The 20,564-nt window shown below is 50.0% G+C and overlaps 1 protein-coding gene across 10 annotated transcripts in view; it reads right to left on the reverse strand.

The window, feature by feature from the left end:
- ARHGEF11 (Rho guanine nucleotide exchange factor 11) overlaps positions 1 to 20,564 on the reverse strand; it is a 74,584-nt gene that overhangs the window by 52,481 nt on the left and 1,539 nt on the right. The gene's annotated exons all lie outside the window — the stretch shown is intronic.

Raw genomic sequence — 20,564 nt, forward strand, 5'->3', positions numbered from 1 at the left:
CATACAGAGAACAATCTGGGCTGAAGATGGGAGGGGAAAGGTGACATCTAGAAGGGCAAAGGAATCTAGGATTCCGAGGCTTATCTCCAAGTCCCAGAGGGGTCCTGGAGGGCATCCGCCCTCCACCACCAGCTCCCCGACCCTGGTGACCCCAGGAAAGAAGACTAGGCCTCGCCTTCTTTTCTAAACGGGCTGCTCTTCTAGCCTGGCTGGGCGGCTGACTGCCCACTACTTCACTCTCCAGCACAGGGGCACTTTGCCTTCTTCCCTCCAGTGTTACTGCCCCGGGCTCGGGGGTGGATCCGCTCAGCTTAGCTCCGAAGGCTGCCTGGGCACCATTACAAAACAGAATGCTGTCCCTTCTTGTTGCCAGCGGTCAGGGCTGTCCCCACCCCCACCCCCATAGTGTTGAAGGCCTCCAGTGGGTCTGAGCGCCCTGGAATCACCTCCAGGGACTCTCGGAGGTGAAGTTAACATTGGACTGTGCAGAGGACGGGGGGATGGGGGGAACACCCCAGTAGGGAGTGAACTTTCACATCCTAAAGGGCTTTTGAACAGTTACAGCTCAGAGGCCAGAACTGAAAGGTGTCAACCAGAGCCCCCCAAATTGTGGCCAACAGCAGACCGAGAGAAGCCCGGGAGAAGTGACCCCATTCCTCCCATCAAAATCTGGCTTAAGACGTATTAACCCCAAGAAGCTTTCCTCGAGTTACCGTCTCTTGATCACCCTCTCCCTTAGGCAGGCAGAGCCTCAGTCCTCATAAATAAGCTCTGTGTTCTTGGTGGTTTCTTAAAACAAAGTCAGTGCAAAGCAGACAAACAGCCATCCAAACCATTGATTTCAGGTTACAGTCGACAGACCCCGAGTGGCCCACAAGATGCGTGCTTCGCGGGGGCGCACTCTGCGAAGGCCTGGCTTGCGCAGCAGACGCACACGGCCGACACCCCTTTCCTAAGGTTCTGGAACGCTCACACTCCACATGTCTGGGCCGCGAACTCCCTGAAGGAAGGACATGTCTTCCACTTGGAAGGGTCTGTGCCCCCGTCTGCTGCCAGCTGGATGCACGGGCGCCCACACACAGCACCCACACACAGCATCCACACAGAGCACTGCCCAAGCCGCTTCTTTAGCAAACCAGCTGACAAATGGCACCGGCACAAGTCACAAATCTAAGGGACCAGACAGCCAAAGAGAACTGGAGATCATCAAGACGGAGCCCCACTAGCACACGGACTAACAGGATTCCTTCCAATCCTGGGGCTCCTGGCAGAAGCTCAGTAACCCCGGGGAGAACGGGCTGCTGCCCTTTGGGGAGAACGGGCTGCTGCCCTTTGCATAGCGTGGAAACAGGGGCTCTGCGGGCACCAAGTGGACTCCACTCTGATGCCTGGGGTGTGCTGGCTGCTCTGGAACGGAACTCCGCTCTGGGGTTTGGTGACACCAGGGGACATAAGGGGCTCCGGTCAGAAAGGCAGTGAGAAGATGGCAGGTGGCAGGGGTGATGACAGGTCTTGCTACCCCGCTGGCACCCCCTTCCTGGATGGCGCTGAGCCTTTAATGATTTGACTGATACGTGATACCAGCCCCATAAGCCAATAACTGTAAGTGTGCCACAGACCTGAGCCAGAGGATGAAAGACCAGAGGGGACAGCCCGGCACCGCAGCATGAGCCCCGGGCCACAGGCCCAGTGAGGACGGTGCTGCAAGGCCCACTGGCCGAGGTGCCAGGGACGTAGCCCTTGAACCCCCACCAACTGTCCAATCCCGCCACACGGTTCTGAGGGCAGCACAGTGAGGGGGCCAGCGGGGGAGGGAGACACACCTCCCTGGTGTTAGTCAGGATTTCATGTGCATCGCAGGGCCTGGGGGACGAGGAAAGAAGGAAAGCAGCACAAAAGGAGGAGGGGAGTTACAGATGGAATCAACACAGACTGTGAGATGGACAACCAAAGTGAAGGGGAGGAAACAGGGCAGTTCAAAGGAAAGGGGAGAGCGCAGCAAGAGAGTGATGGAATAAAAAGACTGGGGATGGAGGGCTACGTGGAAAGATGTGGAGAAAGGAGAGAGAAAACGAGGGCAAAAGAGAAAAGCATTCCTAAGGGGAGAAGGGAGTCGTAGAACTATTTAAACATCCAGCTACTGTGTTTCCCCGAAAATAAGACCGGGTCTTATATTAATTTTTGCTCCAAAAGACGCATTAGGGCTTATGTTCAGGGGATGTCATCCTGAAAAAAATCATGCTAGGGCTTATTTTTCGGTTAGGGCTTATTTTCGGGGAAACACGGTATCGCAGGTGTGGTCAATAAAAGAGAATCAAAAAATAAATCTTCACATTTTTCACATTTACGGTCAATTGATTTTTGACGAGGGGGCCAGGACAATTCAATGGACAAAGAACAGTTTTTTCACCAAATGGTGCTGGTACAACTGGAAATCCACATGCAGATAAATGAAGATGGACCCCTGCCTCACATCACAACAAAAATTAACACAAAATGGATCATTGACCTAAATATAAAAGCTAAGACTATAAAACTCTTAGAAGAAGACATAGGAGTAAATCTTTGTGATCTTGAGTTAGCCAATGATTTCTCAGATATAACGCTAAAAGCATAAGCTATAAAAGAAAAAATAAATTGGGTATCATTAAAATTAAAAAATTTTGTGCTTTAAAGGGCAACATCAAGAAAGTGAAAAGGCAGCCCACACAATGGAAGAAAATATTTGCAATCACACATCTGATAAGGGACTTGTAACCAGAATATATAAAAATTTCTTATAAATCAATAATAAAAATCAAATAACCCAATTTTAAAACCGGGCAAAGGATTTGAATAGACAGTTCTCTGAAGAAGACAGAAATGGCCAATAAGCACGTGAAATGATGCTGAACATCATTAGTCATCAGGGAAATGCAAATCAAAACCACAGTGAGACACCACAAGACCATGGTAAAGAACAAATGTTGGAGAGGATGTGCAGAAATCGGAACCCTCAGACGCTGCTGGTGAGGGTCAGTGCTGCAGCCACTTTGGAAAATTGTTCTTCAAAATGTTAAACAAAACACAAAAACACTATGTGACACCGCAACCCACTCCCAGTATATACCCAAGAGAACTAAAAACATACATTGACACAGAAAGTTTCACAGGAATGTTCACAGCAGCCGTGTTCATAAAAGCCAAAAAGAGCAAACAACCCAAATGTCCATCAACTGATGAACAGGTAGACAGCGGTGGCAAATGCACACGACGACACGTTAGCCAGCAATAAACAAAGGAATGAAGTGACACCCACTACAACATGGATGAACCTTGAAAACATGCTGCATGAAAGAAGCCAGACACAAAGACGTCATGTTGTGTGATTCCATTATGTGAAATGCTCAGAAGAGGCAAATTCAGAAAGTAGACCAGTGGCTTCCTGGGCTGGGATGAAGGGGTGGGAAGCAGGAAAGGGGGATGATTGCTAATAAGTACGGGGCTGCTTATTTTTGGGGAGTATTGAAAAATTCTAAAATTAGGTGTTGGTGATGATCTCACAACTCTGTGACTATCCTAAAAACCACTGACTGCATTCTTTAAATGGGTGAATTTGATGGCATGTGAACTCAATAAAGCTGTAAAAAACACATAACGAACAAAAAACAAGCAGCTGTCCATGTCCACACTTTTCTGGATTTACTGACGAGAAGGAAAGGTCTTTCCTAGGACTCTCACGACTACTTTCCTCATACTCTAGCTACTCCAGATGGGTACCTATCCCTCCTGTATCCACAGTAAACAGTTGCTCTGTCTAGGTGTTGGGTCAATATTTTTGCCACATCACCTATGTTGATTCTGGATAAAAAGAGAACCTACTTTCACAGCATTGTTGTTGAGTATTAAAAAAAATTGAGAACACTGGCACATGGAAAAAGCTATATACGTTTTAGTTACTATCATCACCTTCATCACCATCACCACCACCACCACCACCACCACCACCACCATCACGATCACCACCATCACCACCACCACCACCACCACCATCACCATCACCACCATCACCACCCTAGCAGTCAATCCTGACTCTTTCTTCTCTCTGACCATACAGCTAGTTAAATGACAAATCCTGTCAATTTGATACAAGTGTTTATATTTCTCGGTTTCCCTCTGAAGAGACGGCATGGCACAGTGGTTAACAGCAGACTAGAGTCACACCGCCTGCATCTGAACCCAGTCCCATTACTTACCAGCTGTGTGACCTCAGCTCTGTCTCATCAGCCTCGGTGTAAATGGGGACACCAACTCGCAGGGTTGTTATGAGGGGCAAAAGGGCTGTCAGGTCCGAGAGCTTAGAGCCGTGCCCCGCTCCCCTGGCCGCTCGGCCATCTTTACCCTGCGCCCCTGAGCCCACCACACTTTCCTCCACTGCAGATACGAGGAAGCTTGGGCTACTTCAGGCAGGCCTTGACTCGTTCCTCCTGCAGCCTGAAGGCCTACGGCCAAACCTGCACTGTAGGACCCGGGTGACGTGTAGGCCGTGTTCGCTCCCGTCCTACGATCACTGAGAGCCTTGACATGTGCAGCTCAGGTGAGTGCAGGTCGGTGCTCAGCACAGAAGCAGCAGCACGTGGGGACAACTGGCCACGACATGCTCAGCGTGCTGGCCTGCCAGTCGTGCTGCCCAGGGACCAGACACATTCATTCACTCGGTCAAGGTTCCTCCCACTTGCTGTGCTATGGTGGCCCCTGCCTCTGGGATTCTCAGTTCAGGAAGGGGAGAGAATCTGCTCAAAATAAGGTGATGGAAGAGTGAGCCATGGTTTTAGAAACAGAGCGGTATTGCTGAGTCTTCAGTCACTAATGAAAAAAACAAAGCAGCTCTGATTAGGTTCTCAGAGCTGGGTGAGGAGGAAATACGTTTGCTAGGAGCCATGAGCAGCCGGCCACTCACAAGCAAGACCTACATACAGCCTACGTGTTGCAGGAGTGAGTGAAGTCTCGCACCCGCTCCAGGCTGGGGGCCCAGTGAGCAGTCAGTAAGACATACCTACTTCCAGCATCACTATTTTTCAACTACTTCCTCTGGGAGAGCAAGCAGGGTTCCTCACCTCCAAAATGAAGCGTGCTGGTCAGATTAGTGTTTCCCAAATTACACCATTTTACAAACTAATAAAATACCAAATTCTCTCCTAAATAAATAAATAAATAAATACAAGCACTCTGGTGGCCTGGAGAAATTTCCTTATCTGTAAAATGGGAAGATCTTGTATTATTCAGAGGAGCCAAAGGCTGGACAACCAGGCCAAAGAGAAATGATACCGACACACACACCAGTGTCTGGGAAATACGCTGGCGCTGGAAAGTCAAAAGCCCGTTTCTGCCTCAAATGTATGTGGCAGGAGAAATGTAAAGACTTCAAAGGTGTCTATGAGAATAAAACATGAGAGGACACGTGTGAAAGTGCCCTTTAAAACGCAAAAGGAAACAGTGCAGAAATCGGGCCAACAGCACCCAGCACCCAGGGAGCTTAGGAGTCAGCAGCTGGCTCGACATTCAGTCACCCAGCATCTGACAGCCCTGCCCACCGCCCTGCTCTCAGCTCAGGGGGATTCTGGGCTGGAAGCAAAGCTGCCGCCATGCCAGATACGGGGTTTTAAAGAGAAAGAAAACAGAACTATGCAGATGTCCTCCTTTCAGACTCTCCATAATAATCAAGTAAATACAGACAATCAGATGGGGAGGATGGAAAAAGGATTACACACCTGACAATGTTGGATTATCCCAGGATGCAAAGCTGATTTAACATAAGGCGTTTCTCTACAGCAGATACACAACGATGGACAAATACAGGAAAAGATATTCAACACCCTTATCAGTACAGGGATGAGACGCCACTTTACACCCACAGGCTGGCTGTGATAAAAAGGCAAATATAACAAGGGTTGGCAAGGACGTGGAGTCAGAAACCCTCATAAACTGCAGCCGGGACTGTAAAATGGTGCAGCCACGATGGAAAGCAGTCTGGCAGTTCCTCAAAATGCTAAACAGAGATACCACATGATCCAGCAATTCTCCACTAGGTACGTACCCAAGAGAACTGCAAACGGGCTCAAACATATGAGGTGTGATCAAAAAATACAGCGAATATTTTAAAAAGGTATTACAGTAAAAGACACATTGCCATTAATCCCCCTCAAAATATCCCCTTTGCTTCAAACACACTTATCCCGTCATTCTTGCCACTTTCTGCAGCAGTTCTGGAAGTCCTCTTTCCTGAGTGTTTTCACTTTATCCTCCATCATGACAACGCTCCGTGTCACACATTGCTTCTGGTATATGGCAGTTTCTGTCAAATAAAAACATTACGGTGTGTCCTCATCCACCTTATTCACCAGCTCTGGCACGATGAGACTTCTGGCTTTTCCCCAAAGTCAAAATGATTCAGGACATCAAGGCAGCCATGACAGCACAACTAAAGACACGAGAGGACTTCCAGAACTGCTTCAGAAAGTGTCAAGAATGATGGGTGAAGTGTGTTCGAAGAGAGGGGGAGTATTTTGAGGGGGATTAATGGCAATGTGTCTTTTACTGTAATAATTGTTTTAAATTTAAACATTCACATTTTTTGATCATGCCTTGTATGATCCCATTTATATGAAATGTCCAGAATAGGCAAATCCGTAGAGACAGGAAGTAGATTAGTGGTGCCTGAGGCTGTGGGGGGAACACGCCGTGGCTGCGAATGGATACGAGGTTTCTTTTCAGGGGGATGAAAATGTCTGGAATTAGGTAGTGTGGTGATGGTTGCACACCTTGAGGATGAATTTTATGGCAGGTAAATTATATCTCAATAAAGCTGTTATAAGGAACGAATGTACATGAAAACACGCAAACTCTAAAACTGCAAAGCACTGCGAGCACCGGATGACTATGATGCAAAGAAACAGCCGTGGACTGTGAAGTCCTGGTGGTTAGATGACGTAGCATGAAGTTGGCCATTCACTGATGCACGAAAATCTGTGTGCAGGTGTGGGAGATGCCCGACTTGCCGTGCATGTTACATCTTAATGTATTTATCTCTTGACTTTACGGTACATTTGTAATAATTCCCTTTATCTTCAGCCCATAAAGATGCATTAAAGATAAGATGTATGGGGCAGGGAACAGAACCCCACTGAAACCTACCCTACCCCCAAGTGTAAGAGGCCTGTATCTGTGTCATAGTGAAAACAACAGAGATTTTGAACTTGGGAATTATGCCCATCACCTCTAGCCTAGATTATGCCAATAACTAAGAGTTCTTCCTGCTTTTCTCTTGAACCCCCGGTCTATTCCTAATAGCAGAGAAAATCTTTTAAAAGGTGTGTCAGATTCGTCACTTTTCTGGCATCTCGAGTGGCTATTCCTTTCACATTTTTGAACACTTACCTCAGGTTACGTATTAAATCCCCACAGTCTGCAGCGCAGTGCTGGCACACAGACTTGGTGTGCCAACATTTCTTGTTGAAGCTGATGAATTGCTATGTAAGACTCGAAAGGTAAAATCCGGGCGGGGACGCCTGTCTAAAGCTGACAGTAAGAGCTCCAGGTGCGACCTGCGGAGCCTCACGCCCCCTCCCAGGAAAGCATCCTGCTGCTGAGGGATCCACAGGTCTTTTGCACGTGCCTTTCCCACAAGCCTCTAGGTTCCCTAAAGCCAGGGACCACCTGTGTCCATTAGGGACCACCTGTCTCAGAAGAGAGATGGGCACGAAGTACAGGGCAGGAACAGATGCGGACGGAGAAGCTGGTGGCCAAAATGAGATGGGGCGAACGAGTGGTAGAGAGGGAAAAGCACCCCAGTTCCCGCAGGACCCATGCTCCCAGCTGCCTATCTCATGCTTGCCTCCCGCTGGGCCCTCCACACCTTCCTGAAGCTGTGGGTTCCCAGCCTCTGAGTCAGTAATCTCTCTGCCGCAGGCAATGTATTTTCTAACCTTGCAGCTTTCATATAAAAGGCTCTCGCGGAGATTGATGATGACAGACTGGGCAGCCACACGGATGAGTAGGCTCCCAGTAATTACCACCAGGGAAGGAGGCACCCCATCCAGGGGAAGAAGACGAGGAGCTAAGTCGCATCGGAAGGGGCACTTCCCCGAGCTGGGGAGAGCTGTCAGAACAGTGTGTCCTGGGGAGGCCCAGGCCCAGGGACGGACAGGAGAGGTGTTCCGTCACCCACCAGGCGCTGCCTCCCGGATGTGTGTGCTCGAAGTGCACTGGTGGGGAGTGCTGGGAAGAACGAAAGCTCTGTGGACCACTTGGCACCGCGGCATGATTCCAGGAAATGGATTCAGCCTGTGCCGGCCCTGCACCCTGGTTCCTGGGAAAACTCACCGAGTATATGATCGCTGAGACAGGAAACGAGAGCAAGCCGGCTTCTGGTGAAGCACCCCTGGTGACAGAAGTGTCACTTTGGAGGCAGGTCACCGGCGGGGCATCAGTTTCACATTGCCTGTACTTTTCTCAACGGAAGAAAAGGGGACTTCACAATGACCATTTTTGGAGATTCTTCTACCTTCGCTAGCTACCTCCCCATCCTTGTACTCTTTCTGTGCTTCCTATTCTGTTAAGCACTACTTCTCAGACCCTCTCCCTGGAATTAACGCACGTACACACACACACACACACACACACACTCACACACACACACACACACTCTCACACACACAGACACCAAACAGGGAGCGCACTTCTCCAAAGTAACTAAGCCCACAAGGTCCCCAAGATCACAAGCAGCGCAACCTCTGGGGTAAATAATCAAAGCGGCAGAGGCAAGACCCCGGGGAAGAAACAAAGCTCAGAGCCCTGGATTGACAAGTGACAACGGTTCCAGAGCAAGGAGGCTAGACTGGTAGAGGACTGCAGCCGCGTTCTCGTCCCTGACCGGGGATAGGAGTGGAGGGACTGCTGCGATCAGCGTCGTGGGGCTGCAGGGCTCTGGGTGATTACCAGCGCCAAACCACGGCCAAAGCAAGGGGAGGGGCCCAGGATTTAGAGCCAACGTGATTCCAAGTCAACTCCCATGAGCCTCGGCTTTCTCATCCGAAAGGAGAACAACAACTGTAATGAGTACGTATTGGAATGGCTATTAAAGCACTTTGCAAATCATAGTCAAGTGCTGGACAAACGCTCGTTGTCATTATGGCTCGTCTCCTGTATGCGGTTATGGCCGGATGTAATACCATGTAAGGGAACCAAAGGGTGTGGGCCTTGGGTTTCCTTAAGGGACCAGATGGGCCAGGGTTAGGGGTCAGTCAGTATGAAAAACTGCAACAACCTTTAACCGAGAGAGAACCAGTCAACATTTGAACTAGCTGATGAATGCTACTGGGCAACCCCCCACTGGAGATTTCAGTAAACTATTTTGGGGTGCTAGCTGACACTAAAGGGGGTATTGATAGGAAAAGATGAACAGATGTCACACAAAAACCAACAGGGACCTACGTGGTGAGAGACAGCAGAAGAAAAAGCTGAGCCACGGACTTAACCATGAAGACCTCGCTAGCTGAGTGGGTTTGGGCTGGTATTTGAAGGACAGGAGAGACAGATATAGTGGGAAAGGACGTACGCACCTGGCCACCTGATTTCCCAGAAGTCACTACGTGACCCTACTTCCATCTTCACGCGCTCCCAGAGCTTGCCTTCCCACCCAGACGTGGGTCTACACCCCTCCTGACCCTATGTGGGCCTTTGTGACTCCCTCAACCAGAAAGAGGAAGGCAGAAGTGACACCAGGTGACCTCTCATAAATGGAATGCCACTTCTGCAACTGTCTGGGACACCTGTTCTGGGAGCCGTCGGTCATCTGGGAAGGAGTAAGGAGTAGTACTGACACACGCTACAACATGGATGAACCTAGACTATAGCACGTTAAGTGGAAGAAGCCAGACACAAAAGGCCACATACTGGTAATTCCATTAATGTGAAATGTCCAGAGGAGGTGAATCCATAGAGACAGAAAGTAGACCAGAGGCTGACTGAGGGGAGGAGCAGGAGGTGACTGCTAATGGGTACAAGGTTTCTTTGTGGGTGATGAGAATCTTCTGGAATTAGATAGTGGGCATGGTTACACAATTCTGTGAATATACTAAACACCACTGGGGACTTCCAGTCAAGATGGCGAAGTAGGCAAATGCGATGCTCGTCGCCTCCCACAAACACATCAAAATTACAACTAAATTATAGAACCACCACCCTTGAGAACCACCTGAAGACTAGTTGAACAGAACTCCTATAACTAAGGGAATAAAGAAGCCACACTGAGACTAGTAGGAGGAGCGGAAATGTGAAATAGGCTGGTCCCACACCCATGTGTGTGGTTAAGAATTGGGAAGGATATATAAAAAAATAGAATTACAAGAAGAAGAAGAAGAAGAAAGAGGAGGAAGAGGAAGAGTACTGGGAGAATTATCTTGGCTGTGGAGGTCCCCCTGGAGGAGGGAGGAGGGAGGGGTCCCAGCCCCACACTGGGCTCCCCACCCAGAGAACCAGTGCCAAGAAGAGGAGTCCCCACAACATCAAGCTGTGAGAACCAGCAGGGACTCAGTCCGGGTGAGACAGGGCTGCTGTAGACCCAGGCATCCTCTTACAGGGCCTGAGCACAGACTCACTTGCCCACAAACACTCGCCCAGAGCTCCAAAGAAGGGACAGCAGCTCAAAAAGCACCAGGGACTTATGGGGAGATGAACTGTCTGGCCTCAGGGTGAGGACTGGAGGGGCAGCTCTCTCCTGGATAAAGTGCAGGTGCCACTGTTACTTTGTTGAGCCCTCCCCGACCCAGCGGAGGCAAAGGTGGGCACCACGGCTGAGTCTCTGTTATCCAGCTAACACCACTGTCACCCTATCCTTGTGATTCTCTGAGACCCGGCCCCACCCAATTCACGCGCCCAGCCCGAATCTATTTCAGACGCTAACCCACACAAGCAGTTGGCCTAGGGTCGCACGGCAGATTTTCCTAAAGACCTTTTCTCAAAGGTCCACAAACCCCAAACAAGCAGCATCTGGCCCTCTTGCTAAGCGACCCCAAGCCCAGCACTAGGGCAGCCAGCTTTGGTTCTCAGCATAGCCTTTCCCAGGAGCCTCCAAGCCCGGCACAGGCAGCGACCAATTGCAGATCACTTTGTAGTGCCTACCAGGCAGCCACGGGCCAGACACAGGCAGAGGCAGACCTTGGCTTGCACCAGAGCCCCTCCCAAGAGGCCCCAGCATGAACACACTTTTGGCCAGCTTCAGACCACACCAGAGCACCACCCAATTAGTGCCATAAATGACACACCCAAAGGGTGGACTCGGCAGGCACCAGAGCCCCACTAAATCGAATCCCGCTCCATGGTGTCAGCCCCTGCACAACAGTTCCTCCACTGTAGTCACAGCCAGTCCTCAACAGTCAGTCAGCCTGAGGGTCAATCCTACCTACTAACGTGCCAATAGCAATCAAGGCTCAATTACAACACAAGGGCACACACAACTTTCACGAGGGACACACCTGGAGCACCCAGCTCAGGTGACCAGGGAGACTGCACCACTGGGCCCCACAGGACACCTGCTACATAAGGCCACCTGCCAAGACTGGGAAATGTAGGTGATCTGACTAATACATAGAAACAAACACAGGGAGGCAGCCAAAATGAGGAGACAAAGGAACACATCCCAAATGAAAGAACAGGACGAAACTCCAGAAAAAGAACTAAACAAAACAGAGACAAACAATCTAGCAGATACAGAGTTCAAACACTGGTTAGGAGGATGCTCAATGATCTCAGGGAGAACTTCAACAAAGAGGTAGGAGACATAAAAAGTAGACAGAAAACATAAAAAAGAACCAGTCAGAAATGAAGAATGCAATAACTGAAATGAAGAATACATGAGAGGGACTCAGGAGTAGATCAGACAAAGCAGAGGAGCGAGTCAGTGATTTGGAAGACAAGACAGCAGAAAACACCCAATCGGAACAGCAAAAAGAAAAAAGGATTTAAGACGATAAGGATAATTTAAGGGGCCTCTGGGACAACACCAAGTATACCAACATTCACATCATAGCGATGCCAGAAGGAGAACAGAGACAGCAAGGGATTGAAAACCTATTTGAAGAAATAATGACAGAAAACTTCCCTCACTAGGTGAAGGAAACAGACACACAAGCCCAGGAAGTGCAGAGAGTCCCAAACAAGATGAACCCAAAGAGGCCCACACCAAGGCAGTTATAATTAAAATGCCAAAGCTTAAAGACAAAGAGAGAATCTTAAAGTAGCAAGAGAAAAGCAGTTAGTTCCCTACATGGGAGCTCCCATAAGGCTGTCAGCTGATTTTTCAAAGGAAACTTTGCAGCTCAGAAGAGATTGGCATGAAATATTCAAATCCTGGATTTGTGACCATGTACAAGTCACTTCCCTAGTGGAGGCCACCCTCACCTCCTGCCCAGATGGCCACACGGTCTCCTAATCCGTCTTCCCTCTCTAGTCTTTCATTCTTTCACGCTGACCGTCCACACTGCAGCCAGGGCATATCTGATCACGTCATCCCTACTTAGTCTTGCAGTGGCCCTCCACGGCCCTCAGGGTGAAGTCCAAACCCGAGCAGGAGGACAACACGGCCGCTAGGCGCCAGCTCCTGCCTGCTCTTCAGGCTCACTGATTCCTTGTTCTGCGACCTCAGCACAGAGCAGAGATGTTCAAGCGCCCATTCTTGCCTTCTGTCTTCTGAACGTGCTGTCCCCACAGCCTGGACTTTCCCTTGCTCAAGCCTGGCTCTCATTTGTAGGACTCAACTGCAAGGTCCCCTCCTCTGGGAACCTTCTTCACTGTCCCTCCCACGTGCTGCAACTGAGTTCACAGAAGAGAAGCAGGCTGCTCGTACAGCTCCCGTCGACTGCCTCCCCACGAAGCTGCGCGGGATCCTCGGGCAGGGATGTGACTGCCTCCCGGGAATCCACTGCCCCGAGGGGCACCATGCCAGCGAGGACGTGCTAAATGGACCGGCCCCCTTATGTGAGGGGCAGCACGACTCTTCCTGACCCTCGCACCCTGTTCCTGGTGCTGTGCCCTCCCCCAGGGCCGAGGGGAAGAGGGTCTGCGGGCCCCACTCCCAAGCTATTTGCTGTGTGCTGGCCCCGACAACTGCAGCCTCACCTGCAGCCAGTCTCCCGGTGGGAAGCTCCTGAGGCCGAGCCCTGTGAATGAATGGGGCCAGCCTGGGGCAGGCAGCAGCGGCAGGGGGGGCCCGGCCTCTTAGGCCCTGCGGGAAAACGCGGCCGGAGACCCGGCAGCAGCTGGGGAACCCCAGCTCTGAGGAGCCCAAGGGGAGCAACCCCAACAAGGCTGCTCCAGGAAGAATGGGGGAGTCTCCTCTCGGTTCCTAACAGCATGTTTAGAGCTGCTTTCTTGCAATCCCTTGGCTAGGCACGGAGGGAGTCAGGATGTCAAGAATAAGCTGCAGTTCAAGTCAGGCAACAGCACGTAGGAATATTACCGATGTAAAGAGAACTGGATAGGGCACTAGAAGACAGACAGTCCAGAAAAATGAAGAGGCATCTCTCTGGACCCTGAGGATCAAGGCGAGACATAACAACCAACATAAAACACGCAAAGGAGAGAAGAGCACCAACATTTATTTATGGTGCTACACATCCTGCTAGAACTTTTACATAAATTATTTTATACACATAAATAAGAGCTGAACTGCTATAAACAGGGGCCAAAGCAATGCTAAATAATAGAGTGTATCAAGTTTGACGGTACTAACCAGAAAAGGTTTCCTTGAAGGAAGCAAGACTGGGGGAGAAAGAACACTCAGGGAAAGGTGTGGAGAGTGACTTGGGCCCAGGAGGCAGGCTCGTCCACCTGAAACAGGTGCAGCCATCAGACCTGCACTCAGTGGGAGGTGGGCTGAAGTCCCAGAAGAGGCCAGGACCTGGTCCCCGGGCTGGGGAGGTTGGGCTGGGAAGGAAAGAAGCTGGGATCCTAGTAAAGGAGCGCCTGAGGCGGCCTTATGCACCGACTCTTAACTGCGCTTTTGTGCTGGTTCAGTGCGCCCCACAGCCAAGCCCGTCAGTGCTGGGGTTAGAATCCGCACAGGCCTGGGCACCCAAACACAGGCCTTCTGGGGGGGCGGGCGCTGAGCGTTCAGGCCCCTCTGGGGTCCTTGGCAAACGCAGGGCCTTACCAACACTCACCACGTTTGGTTCCAGAATTCACGACAGCGTTCATGCAGTCACCCTGGCCACACAGCTAGTTGGGGGCTGAGCTGGGGCTCACACAGTGGTCTCCCTCAATGTCCTGTCCTCGAAATGTGCTACGAGGGTGGCCTCTGCGTCGATGTCCCTTCAACCCTGGAGCTGAGTCTGCTCTGCGAGAACAAGTCCTTACCCAGGGTCCACCACATCTGTGCTGCCCTCATACTGGGACCCGAATTACTCAGGGGGCTCCCAGAACTCACCCCCCCATCTCCCTCCCTGGAAAAGGCTGGTAAAAAACTGTCTGGTAGAAATGGCCCAAGCTCAGGGTCTTGGCAAGATGACTGCCATTTGACGTGCCGTATTCAGTGACCTGCTGGGTACGGTCGGGAGGAAAATGCCTTCTGAACGATGGTCTCTTCTCTGTGTAACAGCTCAGACCTTCTCCTCAGCGAGTCTTAAAACCTCGGGAATAACGTCTGATTGGCCTGAACATCCCTTGCTGACTCTCCTTCCAAACTGCCTTTCAGATCCCACCCCTCTTTTTTCCACATCATCTTTTGCCAAGATTGCTGCAAAAACTCCTCGCTGGCCCTCGGCCCCAAGTTCTCTTTGCATCTACACATTAACATCAGAATCCTCTCGCCGAACACGAGTTTTGTCACCACCTATCACATAACCTTTACTGGCTCCCCTTTTCCTACCATATCCAGTCTGAATACCTTTACCCCCGGGCTTGACAACGTAATTTCTCTCTACTTTACAAAGACCCACAATCTTACATCCTGAGACAACCCCGTGCTGTTCTGCCCCGGAACCTTTGCTTATGGTGCCCCCATCTGAAATGGCCTCCTCCCTTTCTTCCATCCATGTAACTTCTAACTACCCCCCCACCCTCCACCGCCCAGCTATTGTCTTTAGCACCGACTTTCTCCTCTTTTTGGTGCACATCAAGATTCAGCAATTATGCACCACGTTTTTGTTGTTTTGTTAATAACATTTCCCAACAAGAACGTACGCTCCACACTCTAACACATTATCCACCAGAACAAGAACTGAGCTGAGCACGGAGCCATCTGATAAATACCTGCTGTCCAACCAACCGATTCCAAGTGGCACAGGTCAGGGCCATCCCTCGGATGCCAGGCCATGACTGGAGACTACAGATTCCATCACACCAGTTTGTAGTAGCTTCAAATACCGGAGGAGAAAGTGCTGGAAATCAAGACTCTGAAATCACTTCACTCTAATTTTTCAAAACCCCTTTCTCACTAAGACATGAATGTCTTAGTTTGCTGTTCGTTAGAATGAGGAGAAAAATCTGGAAGAAGTCAATGAAGATGAGAGAGGGATACTAGTGGCTTTAGGCCTAGACTGAAATTGGAATTAAAAGACAATAAAAGGGACTCAAACTGCAGCAAAAGAAGGTGGTTGTACGAATTTACAACTGCTGGACTCATGGAACCACCGTCCACAAGACGACTGTCCTAACTCGCTCGAGAGACACCCTATTTGGAGTCAAGAGAAAGGGCAAGGCGACCCCTTCCAACTTGTGTGATTTATGCCCCATATCTGCCCAGGGTTATAGGAGCACAAATCTGGGTGTTCTTCTAGACCCGGAAAACAAGCACCTTGCAAACCCTACTCCGGTCCTACTGGGACTACACTGCCCAGCCCTTCTGCCCTCGTCCTCCGGCTTGCCTCTTCCAGTTCATTTGACAGCTCTGTTCCCCGGTATTTCCAAACTTTCATTTTCACTCGTTTTTCAGGAAGGCCAGATAAGGGCTGCTGAAAAACAAAGTCCTGGCTCGCTGAAAGGAAAGACACAAGGCCTTGTTTCCAGAGGCTCCGAGAACGTAACATAACAGCTGGGGGAGCAGAGCCCTAGGGTCGGGGGTCCTAGCTCCCTCATCTAGTAACTCAGACGCCGGGGTTCTCTCCTCAGAACCCCAAACCTACCTTCACAGGAGGTCTAACGTGACTTTTAATAAAGCATGATGCTTTTTCCTTTCGAGACCAGAATCTGCAGCTTCTTTAGTCCTGCTTACCCCCATGGGGCAGACGAGTGGCCCTGGAGGCCACCAGCAGGTCGTGTCGGGGCTCTCCCAAAACGGTGACTGAGAAGGAAGAACGCACAGTCCAGGGGGAAAAGGGGCTTCCAAACCCCTTGGTAAATCTTGGCATTACATTTTTAAACTGACAAAGCAATACAAAGTATTTTTGAAGGCAACGGCACTCTGAAGACGTGAAGTGGATTCGGTCAGTACAGGTGAATCCCTCCTGGTTTATGGACTGTACAGTCAAGAAGGCCCTCCGCTCGCGTCAGAACGCCAGCCCTGTCAAGCATTCCGGCACTACCCCAAAGCTTTCCAACTCTATTCCAGGGAGGCAATAGGCTTCCAGAACCCCTCTGTCTTTATACTAATTTGGGAACTAGCTGTGTGCTCTTTAGAGTCTTTTTGATTTCTGATGAACTCTTATTGTCATTTAACTTTCTGCATTTTTTTCTCTATTCTAAACGGGAAGATGCGGGCTCTGTCTGACAGTACTTTGACCATTAAAGAACCCTAAATAAATTAGTTAATCAAAGGGTGTTCTTTCAGAAGTGATTCTGAGTAGCTGAAGTGAAGCTTAGCCCGCGCCTGCTCAGAATGGTGACTAACCGCCGAGTGTTCCATCTGCAAGTCCCCTGCCAGCTCTCCTCACCCCCAGACAGGGCAGTGAAGGCCAATCTTCTGAACCAGGGAGAAACTCGGCTGCATGTCTGGAGAGTTCCTGCTCCAGAGCTCAATGAGAACCTGAGGCCCAGGCGGGTCGCATTCCGGGGACCCCCCACCCCCACAAGTCGTCTCCTCAGCCTCAGCTACCAGCCTGAAAGCTCCAGCCTAGGACAGGCCTACGCCCCACTGCCCTCCCTCCTCCACACCCCTGATGTGTGATTTTGCCTCTGCCAGACAGAAAGGCTACAGACTGGGGAAAGGTTACACTCGCTCTCAGACCCCTGATAAGGAACAGTGGCTGGGTCTGGGTTATTTTGAATTAGGAAAACTCAAGCTTCTAAAACAAGGATCGGCCAGAGATCACAAAACAAATCCTTCCCATCCCCATCTAAGGGAGCCGAGGTGGCTGAAGCCTCTCCCACCCGCCAGTAACCGCCTCCTCTCCTCTCCTCTTCCGGTACTGTCACACCCTGACCACCGGAAAGTGTTCCTTCTTCCTAGCCCCATGCACATCTGCAACAAAAAGCCTGTTCACTCGGGTTCAATTCCTTGAAACAACGGAAAGATCTCTAGTTTGTTTTGGGCTCGTTCAGAAAGTGGTGCATGAAGCCAAATCAAAGCCAAATCTACAATCTAAAATTTATATACAGTTTTACAGTTTAGAAAGCAATTTGAAATATGTTATCTTATTTCATTTGCTCCTTTCAACAACCCCGTGACAGAGATGCAATAAATGTTATAATCCTCAAACGACACGCTACGTTTGTGAAAAAGTTTGTGACTGGAAAGCATTTCATATAAATGAGCTATTGCTTTACACATGAGGAAACCAGAGGCGCATGTGACCTGCCCAAGGTCACAGAGTGAAGCGGAATGCCAGGGCTCAAACCAAGAACTCTGGGCTGAAATCTAGTACTTCTTATCTGCATAGAGAAAAGCTGTTTTATAGGTGCAAATTCTAACCCACCTGGCCATCTCAAAACATTTGCCATAGAGAATTAGGCAAATGGCTATAGAAGACTTAGCAAAACTCATTACCATTCCATAAAAATAATTCAGTATCATTACCTCTGCTGGCAATATCGAACATCGTATTTTTAGAAACTTTGAGGAGAACAGACATTAATGGGCAACTAGGGGTCTGTCCACGGACAAAACCTGAAAGGAACACAAACAGCGATTCTTAGCCCATTTTTCATAACTGATTAACACTGAAAGATAAAGATGAGTCGCAAATACCTTGTGTTTCTTTGGACCCGGGAATCACTGCGGGTAAGATAAATATTCCAAAGCCTTCTTCACTCTGAGCCACTCTCTCCAGACACTGTTTCGTTCCAACATGCTGCCAACCTTCTGGAAAGTCCACTTCACCTAGAGCCTCTCAATTGACCTTCCTTTAGCTACACTTGAAATTAGCACACGAACATTGAAAATTCCCAAACGGGAGGATTTCTACTTGCTCACATGCTCATTCATTCCAAGCCTCTTTTGTCCACTGTGTACAGAAGGCCAAGGCGCTGGGCCCGGACAGAGCTGAGCAGGGCTGAGCAGACCGTCCTGCCAGCCTGCAGTTGACAGGCAGTGCTGCTGGCACGTGGGCCACAGGACCCCTGGACCTGCCCTAGTTCCCCAATTAGACTGACACTTGCTGTGAGCAAGAACTACATACTTTAACTTTCTAAAACTCTCACAGCACCTTACACCAGCCTTTCTCCACAGCAAATGGATAAATGAAAGGAGAATCCTGACTCCACAAGCTGGGCGTTTCCTTCCTCTCAGCCCCTCCAGTGTGGCCTAGACTGTGAATTACTTCAAATCCATAGGAGCTTGAACCTGAGATGTCAGAAGGTCCACCAGAAGGAGCCCACAGCTGACGGGGAAGATCGGGGTACAGAACCTTGAAGCGGGCCGTGCCTTGCCTAGAACTGATCCTCTAATGGCGAAGGGACGGGGTACGGAGAAAGGCGAGGAACGCTCTCACGCTGCAAAGCTGCATTATCCCACAGGAGAACTGCAGGTGCACACCCCAAGACTGTGAAAAAGCGCCAGGGACTGCTGAAGATCATCTTACCTACTACCAGAACGAGAATGGAGCAGTGCCTCCACCCGCCACGGGACCAGCATACACACCTGTTTAGACAGGTGGGCCACAAAGCGCCACGGGTTCAGATTCAGAAGACCTGCAAGTCTGACACCAGACAAGCCAGGTGTCCTCTCTGAGCCTCAATACCCGTTCTGTAAAATGGGAAGAATAGCCTCTGCTTTGTCTGCCTCATGGAAATACTGCGAGGCTCGAATGTGATATGTTCCTATGAAAGCACTTAGAGAAACGTACCATGCTATACAAATCCTGAGAACAGTGGGGCTATCCAAACTCCCAGAGGAACATGTCCCATCAGCGAAGGAACCCTCACTGCCCCGTTTGCACCCCCAAACACCCAGGTTTCTATCTTCTCACATCCCTGAATTCAGAGAAATAGTCCACCATCCAAATCTCCAAAAGGCAAGTGCACTAATTCCCCAACTCCAAGAGGAAGACAGGGAGGGCAGCCATGTAGCCGTCTTCAGCCCGGGCCGTGCCATGCCTCAGCTCTCCCTTTACAAGAGTCCAACTACAGAGAAGCCAACAAGAAGTGGAAGGATGGAGGTTTGAACCAGCCACGCGCACTTTCTGTTCTCTGTGGCTGTTTGCCTTCCCCTCTCCACTGCTAAGTCAGGTTCCTGTGTGGGGACTGCTGGACCCATCTAAGTAGGGCTCGGAGGCCATACAGAGGTCACTGTTTGGGAGAGAGAAATTATATGCACCTTAGGCCACATTCCAGAGCCAAAAAGAAATTATTCTTAGCATGGATTAGCAAAGGTTAGGTGGACACAAAGAAAGCAACTATTTCTTTGCAAACAGTCTTTCTTATCTCGCCAATACTATATTTCCAGGTCCAGTCCTTTCATTTGCTTGTTCAGTCCTGTCCAGTCAGAATGTGCGTGCAGTACCCACCAATGACCCCCTCCCGATTCTTACGGAGAAAGTGGGCGGACAAGGAGGGGAGGGAGGGAAAAGCAGATACCTTACCAAAGCTGTGAACCATTGTGTTACCAGTGACAAGGCTGGAGAGACTCTGGGGGGGTGGGGGGCTCTAAGGGCCAGTGCATCTGCCCATCAGGCCGAAGAGCCCCAAACAACTCCTTCCGGCTCAAGGCAGAGGGAAAGTCCATTTTGCAGAGTCAAGCTTATTAGAAACGCCTTGGAAGATTAAACCTACAGCATTAGCCGGTTGGCAGGTCTCAAGTTAAAATTTAACCTTGGAGAGGAAACAATTCTAAAGTGACCTGTGCATTTTGGGGCTATTATTAGCCACCGGTAAAAATCCAGCCCTGTAGGGGTGCAAAGGGTGTTTCTGTGCCATCATTCAGGCCACGACCATCGTCCTCATTTCAGACACTGGATCCACTCCACCACCAAACCCCACCATTCCACAACAACCAGCCCGGTGGAGGCCCACGCCCCTGCCAGGGCCCTTCCCCCAGCAGCTCCAACACCTACAGCCAATCCCAACCCACCCTTGCAGACTCAGACTTGTGCCCACCTCCCACCCGCTAGGCTGGCAAGTTAGGGACTCAAATTTAGCCTCCAGCCTGGCAAAAGTCA

This window comes from Rhinolophus ferrumequinum, chromosome 22 (genome assembly GCF_004115265.2).
Source record: "Rhinolophus ferrumequinum isolate MPI-CBG mRhiFer1 chromosome 22, mRhiFer1_v1.p, whole genome shotgun sequence".
Classification (NCBI taxonomy): domain Eukaryota; kingdom Metazoa; phylum Chordata; class Mammalia; order Chiroptera; family Rhinolophidae; genus Rhinolophus; species Rhinolophus ferrumequinum.